We start from the raw sequence: 26,173 nt of genomic DNA on the forward strand, positions 1-26,173 counted from the left end.
TGACAAAATCATACCGGAACATTCAAATATGTGTTCGTTCTGCCAGAGCCAGAGAGAGCAGTTTTGAACCACACATTAGTTATTTCTGTGTTACAAATATTCAAATTATCACAGAAATACTGAGATATACGTTTTAAGTTAGTAGATAAACACTGATGTCTACGATAGCGATCAAAATAGAGCAAACTACCTTTTGAAACGAACTTAGCACATCAAATAATGGTTGCATCTTATTCCAGTAGATGGCAACAACTGACTGTTAAATGTATTTATCATAGAATCATTCATTCAAAAAATTTATTCAAAAACAGATTCATCCAATAATTAAACAAGTATTTATTAATGAGTCATTGAATTCATTCAAAACCATTTTTTAAATAATTCATTCAAACATTTTCCAGCAATTAGAGGCCAGCAATTTATATTTTGTCAGAACCTCTAATAAATTACATGTTATTTTGTTTGGTTGTATATTCAGAATCGTGGGAGAATCATGGTCTCTATTTGAAACCAAAAAATCTTGACTGTCATTTTATCCAGAATCATGCAGCTCTACCGTATGGTTGAAAAGTAGGGCTGCACGATATATCACATGAGATCACAGTGATCTACGGTTCTGTCTATTAAATGCCGCTCCATTTGAAAGCAGGTGATGGCGATTTAGCGGTAATCAGGGAACCGGCTTTACTGACGAAACGCGCGTGACAATCTCATGCGATATATCGTGCAGCCCTATTGAAAAGACTTGTTTGTAAAGCAGCTTTTCATACCTATACAACTGCTCTCTCTGGATCAGCAGCCGCACCAATGCAGATCTGAACGTTCGCTGTGATCATACAAATTGCTGTCATTTAGGAAATGAGATTGCATGTTTAAATTGAGATTGCGATCCTTTAACAATTAATTGTGCAGCACTACTTTTATTATAATATTGTGTTGTGCACAATGCTACAATATATTTATTTACAAAGCATATTTTTGACTTGCCAGCCAATAGTGTCCTGATGAAGCACAATTTACACAGAAGTGTTCTTTCAAACCAAGAAGCTTTCTGTTGGTCAGCATTGCAAATTCACATTGCCAACAAATCGGTGTGTGGAAATCTTTCGCCCTCATGCAAAATTCCTAATTGAAATGACTTGATTTCAACTATCTGACATAAGTATGACTGCTCCCACGATGCGACCTGCTCCATGTAAAATAACACTGCTTTTATTAGGCTACTACTGAGTTTTCATCTCATGCAATTGTGCATTATTTTAAACATTTTTTTAAAAGTAGTATTCGTTTAATACCCAACACACCAGTCACAACAATTCATAATTGTTTTACATTTTGGCAAATTGTGGTCAATTTTCATGCATTCATACAGAATTTAAAATTTTCTCATGAGATCTGGGTTGGTAATTATGGAGTAAAAACACTACAACAACATTCTACAGATGAATGTTTTAATTAAAACAAATAAAACAAAAACACAGTCACAGCAGCTTACAGCAGGTCATGCTTCCCTGTTTCGTTTTTCTTTTGCAGATGAAGCAGGCAGCTGTGCGTATTTGTTGTATTAATGTGTGTGTATCTGCGTGCACGTCTCTGGCCCTACAGCTCTCATTTCAAAGTCAGAGCTGTAAAGAGGAAGCTCCGCTCCCCCTCCGGACAGACACAGATTAAAAGAGGAACGGAGGGAGCTGCTGACAGCCTCTGACTGCACCGCCAGGGGCTTTAGTGTGTCACCTGTCTCTTCAACCTCCAGGGCTCTGTTTGGAATTGAAATAATTAACCTGGCAGAGCCTGTGAGCTGCTGGTGGTGTGGAGGGATGCAGCGGAGACCGAGAGTCATTACTAGGTCAATAGGACTCGTAGAAGGAATGGACCAGAGGCCATACTATGGCTTTGATGGGTGTTTAAATGATGAAAGCCACTACATGCTTTCTCTCTCTCTCTGAAGTCCCAAAGAAGAATTACCATCACCCATTCAAGAAAACACTCTTTAGCATCATAGCTAGTGGTGGTAATTAGAACTCAAGCAGTTCACAAGAGAGAAAATAGAGTACTGCAAATAGTAGGCAATACACTGTTTTTTCAGTGTACAATCTATCGAATTTCATCAAGTAATGTTTTAAAACATAGAATTGTATGCAATCCCATAAACAATTTCCATGAGACAAAATGTAAACATTTTAAGTGCTTTAGGCGGTACTTAAAGGTGCCGAAGAACATGTTTTCAAAAGATGTAATATAAGTCTTAAGTGTCCCCTGAATGTGTCTGAAGTTTCAGCTCAAAATACCCCATAGTTTTTTTTTATAAATTTTTTTTAACTGCCGATCATTATAAATGCGCCGATTCGGGGTACGCGGCCCCTTTAAATTTCATGCTTCACGCCCCAAGAGCTTGCGCTTGCCTTAAACAGCATAAACAAAGTTCACACAGCTAATATAACCCTCAAAATGGATCTTTACAAAGTGTTCGTCATGCAGCATGTCTAATCGCATAAGTATAGTATTTATTTGGATGTTTACATTTGATTCTGAATGAATTTGAGGCTGTGCTCCATGGCTAACGGCTAATGCTACACTGTTGGAGAGATTTATAGAGAATGAAGTTGTGTTTATGAATTATACAGACTGCAAGTGTTTAATAATGAAAATAACGACAGTCTTGTCTCCGTGAATACAGTAAGAAACGATGGTAACTTTAACCACATTTAACAGTACATTAGCAACATGCTAACGAAACATTTAGAAAGACAATTTACAAATATCACTAAAAATATCATGATATCATGAATCATGTCAGTTATTATTGCTCCATCTGCCATTTTTCGCTATTGTCCTTGCTTGCTTACCTAGTCTGATGATTCAGCTGTGCACAGATCCAGACGTTTTGCTGTTGTGTAATGCCTTGAACATGGGCTGGCATATGCAAATATTGGGGGCGTACATATTAATGTTACGTAACAGTCGGTGTTATGTTGAGATTCGCCTGTTCTTCGGAGGTCTTTTTAACAAATGAAATTTATATAAGAAGGAGGAAACAATGGAGTTTGAGACTCAATGTATGTCATTTCCATGTACTGAACTCTTGTTATTTAACTATGCCAATATAAATTCAATTTTTAATTCTAGGGCACCTTTAAGGAATTCTGTCATAAAATATTTTTTTTAAAATGTAAGCACATTCTTAAATAGGTCCACACGGAGATGCGTTTAGCTGTATACATAAACATTTTGTTTCGTATCGGCGTTTCATCCAGACGGATCTGGCATTTTGGGAGCCTGAAACTGCTATTTTTTTAAACGAAAATAAATATTACAAAAATATTAAGCAGAACAACTCTTTTCAACATCGATAATAATGTTTCTTGAGCAGCAAATCAGAATATTAAAATGATTTCTGAAGGACCATGTGACACTGAAGACTGGAGTAATGATGTTGAAAATTCAGCTTTGCCATCACAGGAATAAACTACATTTTAAAACAATAAAATAGAAAATAGTTATTTGAAATTGTAATATTTCAAAATTTGCTGTTTTTACTGTATTTTTGATCAATGCAGCCTTGGTGACTGGTGAGCATAAACAGACTTCTCTCTTACCGAACCCAAATGTTTACAAACAGTAGTGTACATTTTTTGTCTGGTGGCCGAAAAAAAAAGCAAAAATATCCCATAAACTTACCATATCTAGATACCAGAATATCTTTGAGACTCGAGGGTGGATGACGGTTTTAACTTGGGCCTATAAGCAACCACCCAAACACCCAAGCAACCACACAGCAACACTCTAAAGACAATACTTTTACATAAACATGCATTTGGCTGATGCTGAAATCCAAAGTAACTTACAGGTGATTCTAAGTATACATTTCAATTGGTTTGTGTCTTCATCTTAGAACATCTTAGAATACCCTAAACCACATGGCACCATGCTAACAAAGTCTACAACAGCAAGTTTTGTACAAGCATGCACCACATATAAAAAAAAATAAATAAAAAAAATAAAAAAAAGGTTTTATATAATCTAAATAATTTCCATTAAAATCAGAAGCATAATTGCTTCACAAAACCTCACACTTAAGGTGTAGTCACATTAGCGAAATTTGTACAAAATTTTGCAAGTTAAAAAGGTCCATTGTCTATTGTCAGTAGTGTAATGATGTATGAAGCACAGCTTACAGAGAAGTCACTGTCAAACCAAGCAGATTTCTGTTGCTCAATGCTGTGCATCTGTGCAAAATCAGTGTGGGGAAATGTTTCGCCCTCACACAAAATGCATTATTGCATGGTTTCCTATTGAAATAACTACATTTCACCTGTGAAAATTTGCTGAATAATACAGTAAATGGGATTGCACTTTAAATGTGGCTACTCCTGCTGGTACAGATAAGCAAGTATCTTACATTAGCCACCGACGGAGCACATTATGAGACCATGTGACTCTTGTAAAGAGTGTGAAATGGCTCTAGTTGCATATGTGAGACACAAAGTAAAAAGGAAAGAACGTGGTCCATCTAGACTCCGAAATTTCTCTGGCCACAGTGACAGATGAACATACACAAAAATATGACTCAACTACCACCCACTACGACCTCCAACAAATCTCACACAAAAGCCTCTGTGTGTGCTTGTCTTTTATGGGAGAGCTATGCTTTGAGTGGCCCAACTCCCATGACCACATGTCAGGCTTTTCTACCCAGAGAGTATCCTAAACTGGGCCACATAGACAGAAAGTCACACCTTCCCTGAGAGTTAGCAAAACCGGGGTATGCTTTGTTTTAGCGTGGCCACTGATGAAAATAACATCAGTCAATAAGGATACACACAAGACAATCACTTCTACATTAGATCATTGCCGGAAAACACGGCAACAAGTATGCTAAAACGAAGCTGCGGAGAAACAACACAAAGCAGGAACAATATTGGTTGCAGCCATTTCCTTCTATACAAAAATAGAACCATATCCGGAGGTTGAAGTGATGTTATGGAGAAACTAGCCAGCATGTACAGACGGGAAGAGTTTCCAATGGGCATCAGCAGAATGTTTCAGTGTTTCAATTCAAATGTCAGAAATGTAAAGACTCATAACCAACAGGGATCACTTCCTATTTTTCCCTCTGGGTGGGAGAGAAAGCATGAGAAGATACCTCATCCATATCGATCTCTCTGCAGGCCATTGGCCTTTCCCGGAAATGCTGCAGCTCTGTGCAGTGGGATCTGCTGGTAGACATGGGATGGCGGTGTGAGGCATAATTCCAAAGCATCTCTCAGATTTAGTCAGCTAGGTTACATAGTAGGTAATCTACATACATGTCCACATTTAAACTATGCACAAACAGATCTGCAGATAATAAAAATTTACCAAATTCTATTAAGAGCGCCCATTCGATTTTTTTTTTTAAATTTAGGCGTTTCAGTCAATATTGAATAATTAATTAATATTGAATAAATAAATGTGCTCATTAGAGCTCATTTCCCAGTAAATTCAGCAAATAATAGGCTAGTTTTATGTTTGAGGTCACGAATATGAGCCCATTCGTGATCTCAAACATATTCTCAATACGATATAATTTTCAACATCTTCAAAATCAATATTTAGATCGCTAACAGCTTCATCAGATTCATCCAGTAACAGTTACAGTCATATTTGATTGCGTTCAGTACTTGCTCTGCAGTAAATCGCTGAGCCATTTCATGTTTCTCTTATTATTTCGTTTTCTGTCTGAATTAATCGTCACTTCATAGTTGTGTATCAGACATTGCCACCTTATGGAATAAAGGTGAATTACACTTATTCAGTCATCTAAAATTCAATTATTGTTGTGCAGAAAAAATATACGTACACTGATACACACCTCGGGTCGTTAGCGACCCTATACAATTTTTACAAAAAATGAATTTAAAAATAGGCATTCTTTTATAGTTTTATGATTTTTTTCTTGTTATATTCTTTATAATGAATTGATTGAGGTACACAAGAAGGTTGAAGTCTAACTTTAAAAAATGAAAGAGGAGGTGGGTAGCGAATGACGTCCCGGGTCACTAAAGACCCGAGGTATGCATTTAAGGGTTATAAATAGTTTTTTGTTAATTGAAAAATCTGAAATAAAATGAAATATAAATATCAGATGAAAAACTTAATTAATTAATTGCAAGTAACTTAAATAAAATAAGTTGAAGCACTAAAATTATACAAATTAAAACAGGAAAAAATTCAAGTAACATTTAAAAAAGAAATTAAGACATTTAAAAAAAACTAAAGCACAACAAAATGATTAATTTTAACAAATTAAAATAAAAAAAATATATAGGGAATATATAAATATATAGGGAATATATAAAAAAAATATAAAGGATTATTCAAAATATGAATAAATACTATAATTGCACACAAATAATACTAAAATAACACTGTATCAAACGCTCACTTAAAATTAATCATTAAAACACTGATAATTTATTTTTTTCATCAGCTATTTATCGGTTACCAGCATTAACAAAAAAAATACTTGATCCGCTTATTGGTATCGGACAAAATTTTAATATTGCTTTTTCCCCAGCATCACACAAACATACACACACACACAAAAAAACCTTGATGAATATAGCCATGAAAAACACAATGACAAGCTATTCCATACGAGGGAAGGCCTTAGGCAGGAGTCTGCTGAAGAACCATCATATGAACTGCTTTGAAATTCTATCCCATATCCAGGAGGAGGGAGCACAAATCCATGAACCATCTCTACTTTCACACCACAGTAGCAGTCTTTATCACATTTATGCACACAATGGTGTGTGTATGTGCATGTCTGGGTTTAATCGCAGAGGAGCTGATTAGTTTCTGCGCACCACGGTTGGCGCCACTGGAGGGTCAGAGCGATCTGTTTCAGAACACACACATGCCATTGCTGAGTATTAAGAAGCACGCAATAGTGGAAATGTTTCAATGGTGACATGGGTATAGCAGCTGAGCCAAATATGACAACAGGAAGAATGGCGCAATGCCATCTTGAACTCCTTAAAAGTGCATTTTGAGTACATTGTTGCATTCTGGGATTGCTATATCTGCAAAAATTACATGCTTTAAAATGTACTCAAAATTTGCATTGGGAACACACCCGTGATGCCCTAAATTATGCCTACACAGGCATATCACTTGGTGTGATAGAGGATAAAAGAAGAACCTTTTCATTGTGCAGCCATCAAGCTCACATTAAGTTTTGACTACAGGAAATTACTAGGTTTGCGGATCCATTGTGTGACTGAAATTGAACTCTCATCATTACATTTAGGGATCTACAACAGGATAACCAATGCTACAGTGTTGCATGACTTGGACAACCCCCTCAAGAGGAGTTTTATCTAAAAGGGCCAGTCAGGTGAATCAGATCCATTACAAGGATTCAATATCACACACATGATTTACTCTTCATGTGCACTTTGTCTCTTGAAATTCCCAGGCATACAGTAGCAAGCCATGAAGAGATGGCAAGAGTTTTTTTTTGATTGTTTGTTTTTTTGCTGTTCACATTTGAGTTGCAAAAGAATTATAAAAAATTAAATTAGCGTAAAATAGTGCATTTCAACGTGCCCTTACACACACTTTTCTAGATCTCTCTTAAATATTTGATATTTATATTTTAATATATATACATATATATAATTGTTTTGTTCAACATCATTGAAAGCGTTGTAAAGTGAAGGTTGGGCTGTGAGGAACCAGTAGCTCATTTGTCTTGATGGAGGTCTTGTATATTTGCACCTAGGGCTGGGCAATAAATGATATATCAAGATCGCGATAAATGTTATGGCAATAACGATGATAAGCTCTGGACATTTTTACTCAATATGTATTACACCAATCTATCACACTGCAGAAATAAACACGACAACAGCCAGACAATCTGCAGGGAGCCAGCGAGGGAAGCCAAAGTCAAGCCAAACTTGCATTACCTTCAATTCTTGAATAAAAGGGTAACATCAATTATATTGAAGAGGTTTGGATTTCTTAAAGGTCCCGTTTTTCGTGGGGTTTTTTGAAGCTTTGATTGTGTTTATAGTGTGCAATACAACATGTGTTCATGTTTCGCGTGTAAAAAAACACAGTATTTTTCACATAATTTACTTATCTGTATACCTCTGTTTCCACTGTCATAAAAACGGGCTGATGACTTCCTTGTTCTATGAAGTCCCTCCTTCAGAAGTACGTAACGAGTTCTGATTGTGCCAGCGGTTCCTGTGTTGTGATTCGACAGCAGCTTAGCGAACCTTGCCCGGAAAAGTCACGCCTCTTACCATAACGTGGAGATGCACGCGCTCAGTGTTATTGTAAATAGTATTTCGACGACATGGCGACAAACACACTCTACAAACGCAACTCTTGTGTATTCCTGTGGGCGGAGGTTAGTCAAAAAACTGTTTTAGTGACGTCATTAAAGAAGGAAGTAGAGGGATGTAGTCCAAACTGGCCGTTCGATGTAGGCGACTTCTGTTAAATAAAATATCTCGCTTGGCATTGAACTTTGAGCTTTAAAATTTTACAGATTTTATTTATACTCTAACAACAACATTACACACTAACTAAAGTTTGAAACATGGGATCACGAAGAACGGGACCTTTAAAGGTGCCCTAGATTCAAAATTTGAATTTACCTTGGCATAGTTAAATAACAAGAGTTCAGTACATGGAAAAGACATACATTGAGTTTCAAACTCCATTGCTTTCTCTTTCTTATGTAAATCTCATTTGTTTAAAAGACCTCCGAGGAACAGGCGAATCTCAACATAACACCGACTGTTACGTAACAGTAGGGGTGTACGCCCCAATATTTGCATATGCCAGCCCATGTTCCCAACATTATGAAAGGCATTAGACAAGGGCAGCCAGTAACGCCTGGATCTGCACAGGTGAATCAACAGACTAGGTAAGCAAGAACAACAGCGAAAATGGCAGATGGAGCAATAATAACTGACATGATCCATGATTACATGATATTTTTAGTGATATTTGTAAATTGTCTTTCTAAATGTTTCGTTAGCATGTTGCTAATGTACTGTTAAATGAGGTTAAAGTTACCATCGTTTCTTACTGAATTCACGGAGACAAGAGCCGTCGCTATTTTCATTTTTAAACACTTGCAGTCTGTATAATTCATAAACACAACTTCATTCTTTATAAATCTCTCCAACAGTGTAGCATTAGCCGCTAGCCACAGAGTATATAGCATGCAACGTCAACTGGCGGCCCGCGGGCCAAATCCGGCCCGCCAGAGATTTCCATCCGGCCCCCAGAATAATAATGAAATCAGGAATAGCCTTGTAAGAGGAAAAAGTTTAGGGCTTGTCCGAATACCATTTTTGATGAACATCGACTATTCGAAGCTTCGGAGAGAGGGGCTGAACATATTTTTCTCTCTAATAAAGGCAGGAATCTGTGTCTGTATGTCCGTTTGCATTTATATTATTTCGAGAACCGTTCATCCAATCGACTTCACAAGGGAGTGCAGTGTCGAATTTGGTGCAATATAGATGGACACGCGAGACAGCGGGAAGCGGCGCACCTCACGCGGGCAGGGCTTATGCTCCGAGAACGGACACTGCACTAGTGATATAAAACGCACACACAGGTCTGTTAAATTAAGCAATACTTTTAAGGTAGTCTAATATTTTTCTGACTAACAAATTGGCACAGTAAGGGTAGATTTAAATAAAGAAAAACGAAATTTAAATAAAGAAAAAACGAAATTTAAATAAAGAAAAAACGAAATTTAAATAAAGAAAAACGAAATTTAAATAAAGAAAAAACGAAATTTAAATAAAGAAAAACGAAATTAAGTTAAATTAAAAACGAGATCAATTGATAATAACGGGTAAAAATGCTAATACATTTTGTTTCTATTATTCTATTTTACACAATGTCAAAGCAACAAAACACAAGTTCAGACATGCACTTAGGTCCATACAAACTCCACTGTTCTGCGCTCTAGCCAGAGAACACTCCCGTTGCTGGAACCATAGGGCTGGAACACGCGTCGGTTCTATTTCTAGCATGCACGCGTTTTCTGCGTGGCTCGAGCGCGCCTGAGACGCGCGTCTCAGTGTGCAAACTCCAACCTGTTAAATATGGGAGCCGAAAAAAAAACGGACACGCCACGCAGGTGAGACGCTCACGCAGCCAGTGTGTCGCCGGCCTTATTCAAGGGGGAATGAGAACCGTTTTTTATTTTTAAATCTAACGAAAAAAAAAAGCCTTCTGAAAAGTAGCTTGTGCCATAGCCTGCCTTCAGTCAAGAATGACGATAAACGCGTTCTCTCATTGAACATCTTTTATTGTTTCACGTGCTCATTTTTTCACAAATGTCAAAATTTTCCTTGCCTGGGATTTTCGCACAATTGCGTGACAGTGATGGACAGCTTGACAGCCTCACGAATATGAAGCCTAAAATATCGCTATCGCCCCCTGGTGGCTTGCTGCAGTACGTAATATGTAAAAAATAACATAAATTTGGAATTAGAATTAGTATATCAAATAATAACATATTAGGATACAATTCAAATTTTATTTTATATTACGAGTATCTGGCCCTTACAGTGTCTGCAGTGAAAAATTCTGGCCCTTGGACAAATATAGTTGATGACCCCTGGTATATAGCCTCAAACTCATAGAGAATCAAATATAAACATCAAAATAAATACTTTACTCACATAATTCGAAGCATGCATACAGCATGCATGACGAACATCTTGTAAAGATCCATTTGAGGGTTATATTAGCTGTGTGAACTTTGTAAATGTGCTGTAATATAATCGAGAGCTCGTGTGGCAGGGAGCACGCGAATTAAAGGGGCGACGCGCTGAAAAAAATCAGTGCATAGTTAATGATGCCCCAAAATAGGCAGTTAAAAAAATTTATTTAAAAAAATCTGTGGGGTATTTTGAGCTGAAACTTCACAGACACATTCAGGGGACACCTTAGACTTATATTACATCTTGTGAAAAAGCATTCTTGGGCACCTTTAAATGCAATGAAGCACAGATTAAGGTCTGGTTCACATGTTTTTGTGGGGAAAAAAATCTAAGATGATCATCAGTGAAAAAAATGAATGAATGAATGAATGAATGCAAGCAATTGAGACACATTTTTAAAAGTTCAGCTTCTTTTAACTTGAGCACCACATTTTTAGAACGCCGTGTCATGCACGAGATACTACAAATACGCAAGCGTTGCGGTCAAGCACATCCATCTAGCATGTGTTTACATAGAAAAACAATAGAAAGTAGCGCAGTGGAATGCAAAAAAATGAGTTCTGAGCAAACCGGCCCAGATGGTCTGCAAAATATGTCATTGGTTAATTTAAACCAAGGTGGGAAATGCAACAAACCTTTTCCATCAACTGACAAGGTACCATCCCAGCGACAACACCAAGAGAACAGAAATGTGGTCCCATGTTAATCTGTGTTGCATAATGACTGGTTTACAATGTTTACATTTTGTACTTTTTACTCAAATGTCTACCTCTAAATCATTTCATAGATGTAAAAAAAAAAAAGTGCATTGTTAATATTATATCTAACATTGAACTTTACTGTACTGTTGTACCTCTTCAAATATTTGAGATGTTTGCTGCCACTATTTTAATAAGTTACAAGGCAACCTAACTTCTATTGTTTTAAGACAGAAAAAGCATGCTTGCACAGTTAAAAGTTTATGTTATTATTCAGTTTTTGTTAATAAACTATATTCTTAAATCCTCTGGTTTCTCCGGGCTTCAGTAATTGTTGGGATACTCTTCAATCTGGCAGAATGTATATTATGATAAATATCAATATTGATCAATATGGAAAAAAATATTGTGATCATATCTGTTACCATATCACCCAGCCCTAATTGCACCCTTTCGAACTACGAGGACACCATGTGCATGAAGCCGTCTGCTGTGTCAGACTTTTTAACTCCATAAACACACCTCTCTTCAGCCACCCACTGTGAGTCTACCTCTGGGATGGTGTTAGGAGGGTCTATGACGACACAAAGAAGGTGAATCATCATAACACACACAAAACAGACTGCAAACAGGGGCTTTAAAACATAGTGTAAGTAGTAGTGTCTTACAAATGCTGTATTTAAATATATTTCAATATTTCATATTAACAATAATTTTATTAATTTTTTTAACAACAGAAATTGCACACTTTTAGTGCCTGATACACGCTCCCTTCCCTTACTACACATATAAAGACTTTCTGCCCCAACATCTAATTTCTCCATTACAACCTTCAAACAGTTTGGAAACTTCTTCTGAACTTTGGCCTAAATCTTAAAATATCTGACAGTTTCCAGAGAGTTTCCACTGAATGACACTTCTGAGTGACATGAACAGGCGAAACCTAATTTTAAACTAAATAAAGGCATCAATCTGAACAAACTTTAACAATTTCCTATGAAGATCCAGAGACAGTTGCCTCTCCTTTACCTCAAAGCTGGACGTGTTAGAGGGAAAACAGCTGGGATGTAATTATGTCTCTCCTTGCATTACGACAGCTGTTTCAGACATGTCATAACACGATCAAATGATTTTCTGTGTAAGGAGTTCACTCCTAGATCTGGATATATAGAGGATACTGTTACTCACAGAGCTGAAACTTACTTTGAATTATGAGTAGTTTTATAGCTTGGGAAGCTAAAGTTTCAAACTACAGTCAAGCTACCCCTTTTGTAATAGTAGTTGCAATAAAAGTAAATACAAAAAAAGTAGCTAATTGGTACATAGGATCTGTTTAGAGGGGCAAAATTTGTTAAAATATAACATTTCACATACTGACTTCACAATTAATAAAAATAGAAAACATTTGTTTAAATAAATAAGTCAAAATCATCTCAAAATTCCTCAACTCAAAACTCAAATTAATCGTTTTGAACATTAACACGAACCACCCGAAAGAATCAATTCACTAAAATGAATCAGACTGAACTCTTTTCTCTCTCTTCATCTTGATCACACCTTCTCAGACAAATTAAAACGAAACTCCCAACATCTCTACATTTCTCATTCACCTTGAACAAGAGTTTGACCTTAACCAGCAGACACTGCTCACATATAGTGAGCTAGTAAAATAAACGTCGCAATGAATCAATAAACAGACAGGGAAAAAAAAGACCATAAACCTGCATCCTGATCTCCATCCTCTCATTCTTCCCCCGGTCCACCACACAGGGAACAGAGCAGAAAGCTTGGCGCGACGGGAAACAACAACATTAGACGAGTGAACCAAAAGCAAATGAGGTTAGATTTTCCAAGCACGGATTTCAACATTATATCAACTCGCCAGAAAGTTTCTTCTATTCATACTCTCTCTTTTTACGATCTGGCAAGCTTACAGTTTTGCTGCTGAGAGATTACCACTTTTTATGAATCCTCCATAAAAACCAATAACAAACTGGGTTGCGTGGTTACATCAAGGTAATATCTCAGAGAACCAACCACTTACAGGTCAAGACAGAACAACTCGTGATGCTCGGATTGCACCGACAAGGCCAAGCAGAGATTTGTTCGAGCCAAGAATTGGGAACACAGATAACTGTGGTAAACATGCAGTCAGAGACACGTCTGCCACTATTTGAGCTGGCAGAGAGACGGCACAGGCAGTGATGGTTGATGCTCTATCATGCGAACTCTACCCGCATTGTCACGCTCTCACACTCACTTCCCCGAACACACTTGGCTGCCTTACGAGAGTAGATCAGGACTGATACAGCGGGTCACTAGCATTAACAGCGGATCGCTTGCTGAACAAAAATAACAGAGTAAGTCTTGCTAATATCTAAAACATCCTAAAATACAACCCACTCTTTTCTTGCTGCGTTAGGGTCTGTTCACTTGTAGTCTGGAACAAAAGTGGTTCTTTTAGTCTGGAACAAAAAAAGAAACGAACACATTTAATCCTGGTTCACTTAGCATTCACACTGTCATTTTTAACACTGAACCTAAAGATACAAAAAACAAAAACAGCTTTTTGATGTATACTTTGCGACAGAACTTGTCAAACATCCATAACAATGCTGTGTATTGGGGCTATACCATATGATGGTATATAAAGGAGCTGACAACTTGTGAAGAGTTTATAAAATGTGTAAAGGAGTAAAAACAGTGACAGGAATCCCTCAGTCACACTCACAAATGAAGATCTGCTGCGAGGAGCGACGGTTCTGATGGTGTAACCGAACTGTGATAGGCAACATCGCGACTATGACGAGAAAAAACAGGTATGCTTGAGCATTCTGTCCCATTTAGGGCTGCATCTTGTAACATCATGTCCTGTTTTTGGTTTGTTGACATGTCTTTCATTTGAACCGCACCAGAGTTTGTTTGGAAGAATTCTCAAATGAACCGCACTAACAGAGCAATCATACCTGGGTTCGTTTTAAAGGTGCCGTAGAACGTGTTTTCAAAAGATGTAATATAAGTCTAAGGTGTCCCCTGAATGTGTCTGTGACGTTTCAGCTCAAAATACCCCATAGATTTTTTTTAATTCATTTTTTTAACTGCCTATTTTGGGGCATCATTAAATATGCGCCGATTCAGGGTACGCGGCCCCTTTAAATTCTCGTGCTCCGAGCTCGCGCTTGCCTTAAACAGCATAAACAAAGTTCACACAGCTAATATAACCCTCAAAATGGATCTTTACAAAGTGTTCGTCATGCGTAAGTACAGTGTTTATTTGGATGTTTACATTTGATTCTGAATGAGTTTGATGGTGCTCCATGGCTAACGGCTAATGCTACACTGTTGGAGAGATTTATAAAGAATGAAGTTGTGTTTATTATACAGACTGCAAGTGTTTAAAAAATGAAAATAATGACAGTCTTGTCTCCGTGAATACAGTAAGAAACGATGATAACTTTAACCACATTTAACAGTACATTAGCAACATGCTAACAAAACATTTAGAAAGACAATTTACAAATATCACTAAAAATATCATGTTATCATGGATCATGTCAGTTATTATTGCTCCATCTGCCATTTTTCTCTATTATCCTTGCTTGCTTACCTAGTCTGATGATTCAGCTGTGCACAGATCCAGACGTTAATACTGGCTGCCCTTGTCTAATGCCTTGAACATGAGCTGGCATATGCAAATATTGGGGGCGTACATATTAATGATCCTGACTGTTACGTAACAGTCCGTGTTATGTTGAGATTCGCCTGTTTTTCGGAGGTCTTTTAAACAAATGAGATTTACATAAGGAGGAAACAATGGAGTTTGAGACTCACTGTATGTCATTTCCATGTACTGAACTCTTGTTATTTGACTATGCTAAGGTAAATTCAATTTTTAATTCTAGGGCACCTTTAATCGAACCAAACATGCCAAGTGTGAACACACCCTTAGAGAACTCCCTAGAGCACAGGTGTCAAACATACGGCCCACAAAGGTGTCCAATCCGGCCCGGGGGATGATCTGAACAATAATAAAAAACAGTTATGCATGGTCCACCGGCCATAAATCTGAACGGTTATTAGTTTTGTACCAGGCTAAGCTCACTTTTTATAAAATACAGGCAGAAAAATATAAATATTGAATTGGGTTTTATATGAATGTAACTTAGAAGGGAACTGACTTCAGAAAAGTTTAGATCTCTGTATAAGTAGCCTATTTTAAAAAACTAAATAAATAAAAGACAAAAATTAGCAACCGGTATCAAATTTGCTCCAAAAAAATTGGAATTGGCCATAAAAAAAAAAATCAATGATAAAAAATATTAAATAAAACATTATTTTAAAAATCTAATAAAGTCTTTTCACAGTAAAAACAAATGCAGTTTTCAAAGAGCAGTATGTTTTTTTCTTGCAAATCAATGTGTAGTTTGCATGATTAATATTAATGTAACTGTCAGGTCACTAAGGTTGGAAAAAAAAAAAAAAAAAAAAAAAAAAAAACATCTGCCACACATGGTTACATTTTTTCCCATCCGACCCTCAACCTAAATTGAGTTTGACACCCCTGCCCTAGAGTCTAACACTTACTTACACTCTTATTCTAACATAACTAATATACCTTCTCTTTTTCACTTTCTCTTTGGTTGTAATTTGCGCTGCTTCAGAATGAGAAGATACTTCAAATACATTAATACCAGAATGAGAGGCAAATTAAATTGTTAATATATTAATTATTTAAGTTTTTAATTAAGACAGATTAATTTAGTTTAATTAATTTAGTGAGTTTTATACATTTTTTGCAAGTAACACAAAGTTCAGAACCGTTATTAGCGAAGGTTATAGGTGATAGTTGTTATGCACTACTGTTCAAAAGTTCATTCTTTTAAAGAAATTAATATTTTTATTCAGCAAGAATAGATGCATTAAATTAATCACAAAACATTAAAGAGATTTGTTAATGTTTTCTCTGTATTTTTGATCAAATAAATGCAGCGTTGGTGAGTATAAAAGACTCCTTGGTTCAAATGAACAGGTAATCTCATTCCAAACTCCCATCACTGGTGCCAATGTTGCCTAGTTGGGCCTATCAAACAAACAGATTACAACACGTGATGCCACCAGTATAGAAATTACACATTAGTAAACTGTTCTTCACATTTTACTGCAACCAAATCTGCACACTGCCAGAGGAGGAGGAGGAGAGCTGATTGGCTGAAACATGTTGAAGTACTGAAATACACATGGCTGAAATACACCCATGCGTATTTACATTGGGTGAGGCATTGTTCCACCTATCCACCAAAACAAAAGCTGCTCAGGCGGCAACAGTATGAATCAGCAAAATATCATACCATACAAACTACTTAGTATTAATATACCACCTTTCATCACCAAATGCAACTGCTGACAACTTCAACACAGTTTGATCTACAGCACTGACTGACAGACAGAAACATCTCCTCTCAGAACTTACAACAATCTCAGAAAGCGCCAAAGGCAAATCTGCCTCACCACAAACACATTTAACGCTCTCTATCAGCACTGAACATCAACATTGTGGAACAACCGTTTTACCAGACTTACAACATGGAATACTTGATTCGGATTGGTCAATCATTCTTCTGTCAAATTTTGCCGCACTAAACTGCATTATACACCTCATAGAATCAAGGCCAGATTTCATTTTTTTGCTAAAGAAATGGGGGTTTTACTGTAGTAAGTTCCTATATCACGTAAATTAAAAGATGCCGTTTAGCCTGACTATGGTCCATTGGCTGATTTCCTAGCTGTGTTTTACATCTCTTGTATCACTCTGCAGTCCCTTTCTTCTCACATAATGAAACAATATAACTCAAATCAATATGTAATTTAAGTATTTATTTGGTAAGTGGCCATGTAATAAGCAGGATAACATACAATCAGCAGATTGTTACCACTCCACCTCTTTTGGGGTGTCACAAGACACCTTTCCTTCGCATTGGGGTCCTGATTACTCCATCTGGTTTATTTTGTAATGAGCAGTTGACTGTACATTATCCCTTAATACGGTGCCTCATAATAAGAATCACATGTATTGCATTTCTGAAGCACTCCTGAGGAATGCGAGGGCAGAGAAACTTCTGTCAGTTATGCACAAAAGGAGGACAAACGGCACACATTGAGAGTGTCACTTCACACTCAGCCGATGGTAGTCCTTGAGCAGAACTGATAGAACTCTGGTTATTCATTCCTTCTCTCCCTTTAGCCCGTGTCCTGTGGGAAACAGCTAGTTCTCTCAGAGGGACGTGGGGATGAAGGCTGCCAAGGTCAACTGTGTCCATAAAATCTTGGCAGCGGTATAATGTGACACTTAATCTCATTGACTGTCAGTGGCTAACGGAGCTCCAATGAAGGCTGCAGCTTGTCAAAAGAACCACTCCACTATCTGTGGTCTTAAAGGATTTGTTAACCCGAAAATCAAAATCTGTCATCGTTTACTCACCTTTATGTTATCCAAATGACTTTCATGCCAAAACATACGGGTTTGCAACAGCATGAGGGTGAGCGTGGTGAAATTCTTCGCCCTCATGTGAAATTTTCAATTGCGTGGATTCCTATTGAAATGAATGGTTTTCATCTGTCAAAATCAGTAAATGTGAACACACCAAGAGTTTGTCAAAGAAGATAACGAAATAAAAAAGTGAAATATATAGCACTCAAGTAAGGCTCTGAAGTGTGGATCATATTTAAAGGTGCCCTAGATTATGTTTTTAAAAGATGTAATATAAGTCTAAGGTGTCCCCTGAATGTGTCTGTGAAGTTTCAGCTCAAAATACCCCATAGATTTTTTTTTATTAATTTTTTTAACTGCCTATTTTGGGGCATCATTATAAACGCGCCGATTTTATGCTGCGGCCCCTTTAAATCCCGTGCTCTCTGCCCACAGAGCTCGCGCTTGCCTTAAACAGTGCCTTAACAAAGTTCACACAGCTAATATAACCCTCAAAATGGATCTTTACAAAGTGTTCGGCATGCAGCATACCCGATTATGTGAGTATTGTATACTGTTATATTGTTTACTTCTGATTTTGAATGAGTTTGATAGTGCTCTGTGGCTAATGGCTAATGCTACTCTGTTGGAGAGATTTATAAAGAATGAAGTTGTGTTTATGCATTATACAGACTGCAAGTGTTTAAAAATGAAAATAGCGACGGCTCGTCTCCGTGAATACAGCAATAACCGATGGTAACTTTAACCACATTTAACAGTACATTAGCAACATGCTAACGAAACATTTAGAAAGACAGTTTACAAATATCACTAAAAATATCATGTTATCATGGATCATGTCAGTTATTATTGCTCCATCTGCCATTTTTCGCTGTTGTTCTTGCTTACCTAGTCTGATGATTTGGTTGTGCACATCCAGACGTTAATACTGGCTGCCCTTGTCTAATGCCTTTTATAATGTTGGGAACATGGGCTGGCATATGCAAATATTGGGGGCGTACACCCCGACTGTTACGTAACAGTCGGTGTCATGTTGAGATTCGCCTGTTCTTCGGAGGTCTTTTAAACAAATGAGATTTATATAAGAAGGAGGAAACAATGGAGTTTGAGACTCACTGTATGTCATTTCCATGTACTGAACTCTTGTTATTTAATTATGCCAAGATAAATTCAATTTTTCATTCGAGGGCACCTTTAATCAGCCGTGTATAAAAATGCTGTTCATTACAGAACAGTCGGCACTATGTCAGCTTGTTTCCGCCACTGAATAAAAAATAAAAAAGGTAATTGTGACTTTTTTTCTCAGTAAACTCTCAATAGCGAGTTTATATCTTGCAATTCTGACTTTATAACAAGCAATTGTGAGTTGATATGCAATTCTGAGAAAAAGGACTTTTTTTTTCCTCAGAATTGGACTTTATAACTCAAAAATGAGACTTTATATCTCACAATTCTGAGAAAAGAAGTCAAAATTGCGAGATATCAACTGGAGTTTATATTTCGAAATTCTGACATTATAATTTGCAATTGCACGTTTATATCTGACAGTTGTGAGAAAAAATAAATCATAAAGTCCCAGTTATCTTTTGCATTTTTTTATTCCATGGCGGAAACTCTGGGGCGGTTGTGGCCTAATGGTTAGAGAGTCGGACTTGTAACCCGAAGGTTGTGGGTTTGAATCTCAGTACCGGCAGGAAATGTAGGAGGGGGAAGTGAATGAACAGCACTATATATATAACCAACCACTCCCCCTGGACCCCACCACCGCAACACCGGCAGTTGATGGTGATTTCCCACCACGGTAGTAAAAAATTGCCACTGTCACAGCCCTACCCACAACTGAGATAACCTTGAGCAAGGCACCTAACCCTCAATCACTCGCCAGTGTTTGTTAATTACTGTGTGTGTGCGCACTTGGATGGGAGAAATGCAAAGCACAAATTCCAAGTATGGGACACCATACTTGGCCACACATCACTTTCAATTTTTACTTTGAAACAAGCTTCCATAGGGCAGTCTCTAAAAATGGAAATTAACCTAATTCAAAAACTAAATTATCAGGGCATGACTTTAAACATGTTTCCATTCCAACAATATGTCTCACATAAATTCTGTTTTCTGTGACACTTCACAGTATTAGATGCAGCCCGACACAGCATTTCATGAGGTAGTGAGCATGACAAAGAAGCTTCTGGGAGTGTGTAGTTTCTGTGCCATTAGTGTCTCCAAACGGAACAGCAAAAATTATGTTTGTTTTCAAACAGGTTTTTCCAACCCCATATACCATTGGTCAATCAGATTGCCCCCAAACTCACACCATTGGTTGGGCCCATGATGCTGTGCTGGACGAGGTGCTCAAACAGACACAGCAATTATTTAAAGGACCACAGAACCACAATATTTCCTCTTTTCAAAGGAAACAATCTACAAATGGCTTATTTTAGTGCAAATTAAAGTAAAACAGGACAGGTCAAATTATAACACTGATAAAAACATACATTTCATCTATTTTCTAAATCCATGTTATAGATCTTATTGTGATCAATTCTTCCATGCATGTGTTTAATTTTTGACCTCGTAATTAAAATGTCATTCCTTTTAAATGACAGACTTCTCTCTGGTGCCGTATGCCAGACTTCTCCAATCATTGCTGAAACTCTTTCTAACAATCGACTGAAAGCTCACATTCAGATCTGCCTCCATCTAATCCACACCGGATGCACAGAATCAAGTCCCTGACTGACATTTGTTCTTTTTCACTCAAATGTACATCACTATAGGAAGGAAAAGATCTACTGCTACTTTCGTTTTGGTCATTGTAAATAATTCATGCATTGTGATGATAAATTGACTGCATGAACGCAATAAATCTCCCTCCCTGTCCAACAGTTTGCCTCTCTCACACACATACACACACACACACACACAAGTTGTGTCACTGCCTGGTGGCAGCTGCCAATGTTTCTAAAACAACACTGGATGAGAGGCTGTAAACACTTTTAATCTTTTACCCAATATAGGCAGGTTACAATGTAAGCAGTGCTGTTAGAAGGGAAGCCAATGCAAGAGGACAAAATCTGCCATTATTGTAAGACAGTTCACATTGATGCGAACATAATACAGAACCAAACACGCCTAAATAAAACATTGGATCACAATGCAAAGCTCAACAGGCCATGTGTACAAACACTCTGACATGAGTCACCTCGTTCCACCTTTACATGTTTGCAGTGTTATGAGATGGAGGGTTTATGACAAATCATTCTGATGACAAATCATGCTCTGGGTCTAAGGTCTGTTATATCCAAGGGAGCAAACATCTGCATCGAGTCAGACGAGTGCCATTCAGGAGCGAAACTAAGCCGATGACAGATCACACACACCTGACAATACATTTGTGCTGCTATACAGCAGATGTCACCTAAACGAGCTGATTAAAGTTGGCACGATGTCCTCCCTCACTCACGAAACATTAGCAATATTGCACTTGTGCTGCATCGAAGATTGATGCACAGGGTTGACCTGCTCCTGCCCCAACAAAGGACGTCCTTTCGCCCGAGACTCGTGGGACGCTATTAATTTAAATCATTTCACTTCCTTTCATCCTATCTGCCCGTTTCCTCTTCATCTGCTCTTGAAGAGCCTCACAGTCGTCTCCAGTTTCAATACTGAGAGTGGGCACAGCGCGAGCCGTCAGATTGCTGCTCATGCTGCAAAGGTCAGCAACACAGAGAACCTACCGGATCTTTATCAGGACTCATTTACGATCACTTAGAACAAAGAATCTGTCAAGCAGAAAAAGATCCAGGCTGCATCTGGAACCCAGGGTGCACACAGCCAGCATCCACCCTAGTTTCACAATCACCTTACGTCATTCTGGTATAGTAGGCCAGCTCTAGATAGAGGAATCCGGTGGGAATGGACACTGGCTTAGTGCTGCACATATGGTGAGAGGTAATGAAAATTAATTCTGCACACACCACCAACAATGCATTTCATTTTAGAGGCCTCATAGAGATAGCAACATTGAAGAAAAAAACATCCCATTGTAATTACTATATAAAAAGCAAAACAATTTCATTGTTTTACGTCCCTCTCAGCACATATTCTACTGTTCCCACTGGATTAGACTGAAGCAACAGCAGTCTGTGCAGGAGAAATAAATCTCAAGTTTAATGCATTACCAGCAGCAAGCGCAGTAAAGCTTCCAAGATCTGAGGCAAAGAGCTTGCTAGAAAAACATTTCCTCTATACCAATGATACACATTTCAGATCTGAGCTCTTCCAGTCTGCCTCTAGCCTCTATGCATACTGAAGTCAAAGATGCATAAAGATGATAAAATCCACTATTAAAGGGTTAGTTCACCCAAAAATGAAAATTCTGTCATTTATTACTCACCCTCATGCCATTCCACACCTGTACGACCTTTGTTCATCTTCGGAACACAAATTAAGATATTTTAGTTGAAATCCGATGGCTCCGTGAGGCCTGCATAGCCCGCAAATACTTTTTCTCTCTCAAGATCCATAAAAGGTACTAAAAACATATTTAAATCAGTTCATGTGAGTACAGTGGTTCAATATTAATATTATAAAGTGACGAGAATATTTTTGGTGCGGCAAAAAAACAAAATAACAACTTATATAGTGATGGCCGATTTCAAAACACTGCTTCAGGAAGCTTCAGAGCATAATGAATCAGCGTATCGAATCATGATTCGGATCGCGTGTCAAACCGCCAAACTGCTGAAATCATGTGACTTTGGCGCTCCGAACAGCTGATTCGACATGCTGATTCATCTGCGCTCCGATGCTTCCTGAAGCAGTGTTTTGAAATCGGCCATCACTATATAAGTCGTTATTTTGTTTTTTTTGGCGCACCAAAAAAGTCGCTTTATAATATTAATATTGAACAACTGTACTCACATGAACTGATTTAAATATGTTTTTAAATATGTTTTTGCTGTTGCAGACCTTTATGGATCTTGAGAGAGGAAATGCCATTGCTATCGGAGCCATCAGATTTCAACAAAAATATCTTAATTTTTTTTAAAAGTGATCAATTTTTTTTTATCAATTTGATGAATCCTTGCTGAATAAAAGTCTTTTTTTAGTAGATGTAATAAAATCGATAATTGATTTCTGTTGGCCAAAAAAAAAGTTTGACTGTGCTACATTTTGCCTCTTCCGTTAATTGTTTTAGTGTTTACATACTGAAAAGCTATTTAATGACTATTTAATGGCAGGATTCATTGTAACAGCATAACCCATACAATGTTTCAATGTGGCTGACTCTCGGAAATAAAGCCTGAGAAATAAATATTCACTGAAGTAAAAGGATAAACAAACTCAGACAAGCTGGACAAATGTGTGAAAATATAGGCTTCCATTGCACAGGCACCAAGACTGGCACTAAACCCACAGCTGTCATGGCAAAGGGTGGAGCCTGAAGATATCAGTGTGTGAGTGTGTGTGTGTGTGTGTGTGTGTGTGTGGAGGGGAGGTCTAATTTGGCTACAGCTCATCTGTTTGCAGTATGTGTTACTGCAGAGCACACTCCGCCAGGTACAATGAGGAAAAAACAACAATAACAGCAGAAACGAGGCTTAGATACAAAGATGCTGGAAAACAAAAAGGCTTATACTAAAATGAAGGTTTAACATCTCGACCACGCTCAAGATCCAGAATAACAGCAGATGTAGGCTATTCAGATAGATGGAGATGCACCCCATCCTCTATTTGACAGACCTCATTATCCCAGATTCTTTATTCTACTCTGCAAAAACCGACAAATAAGCATCTTCAAACGATACCATTAATCGTTTCAGTATTTTATTATCGAATACAATGTTTTTGTACACTGGGAGCAGCCCTGATATTCAGACATGAAGGCACTGCACAGCTGTCTGAATTTCAGGGCTGTTCCCTGGATTTTCCAGTGTGTATCACTAGATAATGAGCTAATAACACACAGCCAGCGTGAAATACACAAGCAATGCTCATTATCTGTTCATTAACGTCTTTATTTCAGAAAGAGGTCGCATGCAGCAGTGAGTATAAATCAAGAGTAAGCGCTTACTGTCGCAAACCAGCCGACGGTTCTGCGGCTTCTGTCTTGTCCGAAGGAAACGGTAACAATGGAAAAAAGCCGCTGATGTGTTGCGCAAATCCAGCGACAGAATCCCAGGTCCTCTTACACTTAAATCAGGGTTTCGCTGCCCGTGCCGACCGCTTATATTTGATGATGAGGGTGATGATAATGAGACGAGCGAGCCTCCCGTTTCTCTCCCGCTTCCATTCCCGTTCTGAGCTGCGGACCGATGCGCGTTCCTGGCGTCTCCGTTTCCTGTCCAGCCCCGAAATCCATGTGATTGCGCCCTACCCGTTGTGACGTCATGCAAGGCATGGAAATACGACTCACTTGCGTTTTTTATTTTTGCTACAATGGCTCTCCCATTAAAAAAAATTAAGCTTATGTACAACAGTGCGAAATGTGCAGTGACATTAGGCCGCATTTTCTAGGAAATTTTCGGAGGGCAAAACGTTATTTATCTTGCATAGTAACGTTTTGGAGTCCCTGTTTTATGTTTGTGATATTTAATATCTTAAACATGTTTTAAGCAAAACACTAAAGTTTTTATGATATGTGCATTTATAGTGCAGTGGTAAATAATAAAAACCAGGCATATTTGAAATTAATTAACCTAGTGAAATTAATAAAAGTGCTATTGTTGCTTATGTAGGAATACCGTTCAAAAGTTTCTGTCAGCATTTTTTTTTTTTTTTTAGGCTACTTTTATTCAACAGGACGGGTTAAAATGATTAAAAGTGACAGTAAAGAAAATTATAATGTTACAAAAATATTTCTATAGCAAATAAATGCTGTTCTTTTGAACTCTTTTTGAACTTTCTTGAATAAGAAATGTTTCCTGAGCAGCAAATCATCACATTAGAATGATTTCTGAAGGATCATGTGACACTGAGGGCTAAAAAATCGTATTTTCTATTGCAGAAATAAATGACAATTCAAAGTCTCCCTGTAGTCAATAATTTTATTCCTTAAAACTCATCTTTGAGAGTTTTAGTGAGATCTTTGGTCTCAATTTGTGTCCTGTTTCAGCACGTGCACTTCACATGACTCCATATTTTCTCCATTGAAAAGTGTTTTTTCTCTTGTTTGTATCCATTTAATCACCCACAAAAATATCAGTCACCTTCACTGGCAAGTATTTTTAAGAACTTTACATTATATATCATCAAATATTTTAGAGAAAATAACAAAAAACTATGTGTTGCCTCAAAGCAACATTGTACCATAATGGAATCGCATAAGGCCATACAGGCATAATAGGTTTGAATACAAATGTATTATATTTGTAAGGAAAAGAGTTAGAATTATCTAAATATGCTGGCATTTTCACATGACTTTGTAATGCACTTATAAGAATAGTAATTCACTATATATCACTATATACAATACTATATATGCATATATTATGATCTGCACATTTTCTATAGCTCTTCATAAAGGTATAAAACACAGGTAGCACTGCCAGTTTATGAGGGTGATGATGAGGAGTTAATGAAGGGTCATACTGTGATGAGGAAGATGAAATCATAGTGACAATCCGTCAGGAAGAGAGTGAGGGTGAGAGAGAAGATGGAGATGTGGATGAAGATGGATATGATAACTTGATATAATAACATAATAATATGATGGTTTGGTAATACTTGTGTTCCACTATGGTACAATGTTGCCTGAGGGCAATAGCTGGATATAAAATGTTACTTTTTTATTAAATACGAAACTTTTAATACATTAAAAACTAGATAAATTTGTTTGTTCAAGTGTCTAGTTAAAGAAATTGATGTTTTCAATAAATATATTTCTTTTTTCTACATGAAAATGCCAAATGTTTCATTTTTTCCATTGTGGTACAATTTTGCCTTGAGGCAACAAACTTATAAAAATTAAATCAATTTAAAAATTATGAAAATGTTTATTGATATTGTTAAAGTGTCCAATTTTAAGCAGGAAAAACAACACAAATATTTTTTTCCTAATTGATATCATATTGCGTACCATAGAGGCTTAAACATTTCCTGTGAAAAAAAAAAAAAAATCGTAATGCCTTAAAATAGCCTGAATGTAACTACACCTTTGCTTCATTTAATATATGCGATCTATGATATGATAATTAGCCCCGCCTCCACTCACTCACACGAGCTCAGAGATGCACTCA

General features: G+C 37.3%; 1 protein-coding gene across 4 annotated transcripts in view; it reads right to left on the reverse strand.

Moving 5' to 3' along the window:
• The window catches only part of raph1a (Ras association (RalGDS/AF-6) and pleckstrin homology domains 1a), a 93,157-nt gene extending 68,864 nt beyond the window's left edge, over positions 1 to 24,293 (reverse strand). For 3 of the 4 annotated variants that reach the window (XM_048193315.1, XM_048193310.1, XM_048193316.1), the window contains exon 1: positions 24,010 to 24,293. The gene's annotated coding sequence lies outside the window, so the exon portion shown is untranslated. Of the gene's footprint in view, positions 1 to 13,164; positions 14,405 to 24,009 lie in introns of those variants that run through there. The other variant, XM_048193311.1, reaches the window with a different exon arrangement.
• Positions 24,294 to 26,173: the final 1,880 nt, after the last annotated feature.

This window comes from Megalobrama amblycephala, linkage group LG6 (genome assembly GCF_018812025.1).
Source record: "Megalobrama amblycephala isolate DHTTF-2021 linkage group LG6, ASM1881202v1, whole genome shotgun sequence".
NCBI classification, from domain to species: Eukaryota; Metazoa; Chordata; class Actinopteri; order Cypriniformes; family Xenocyprididae; genus Megalobrama; species Megalobrama amblycephala.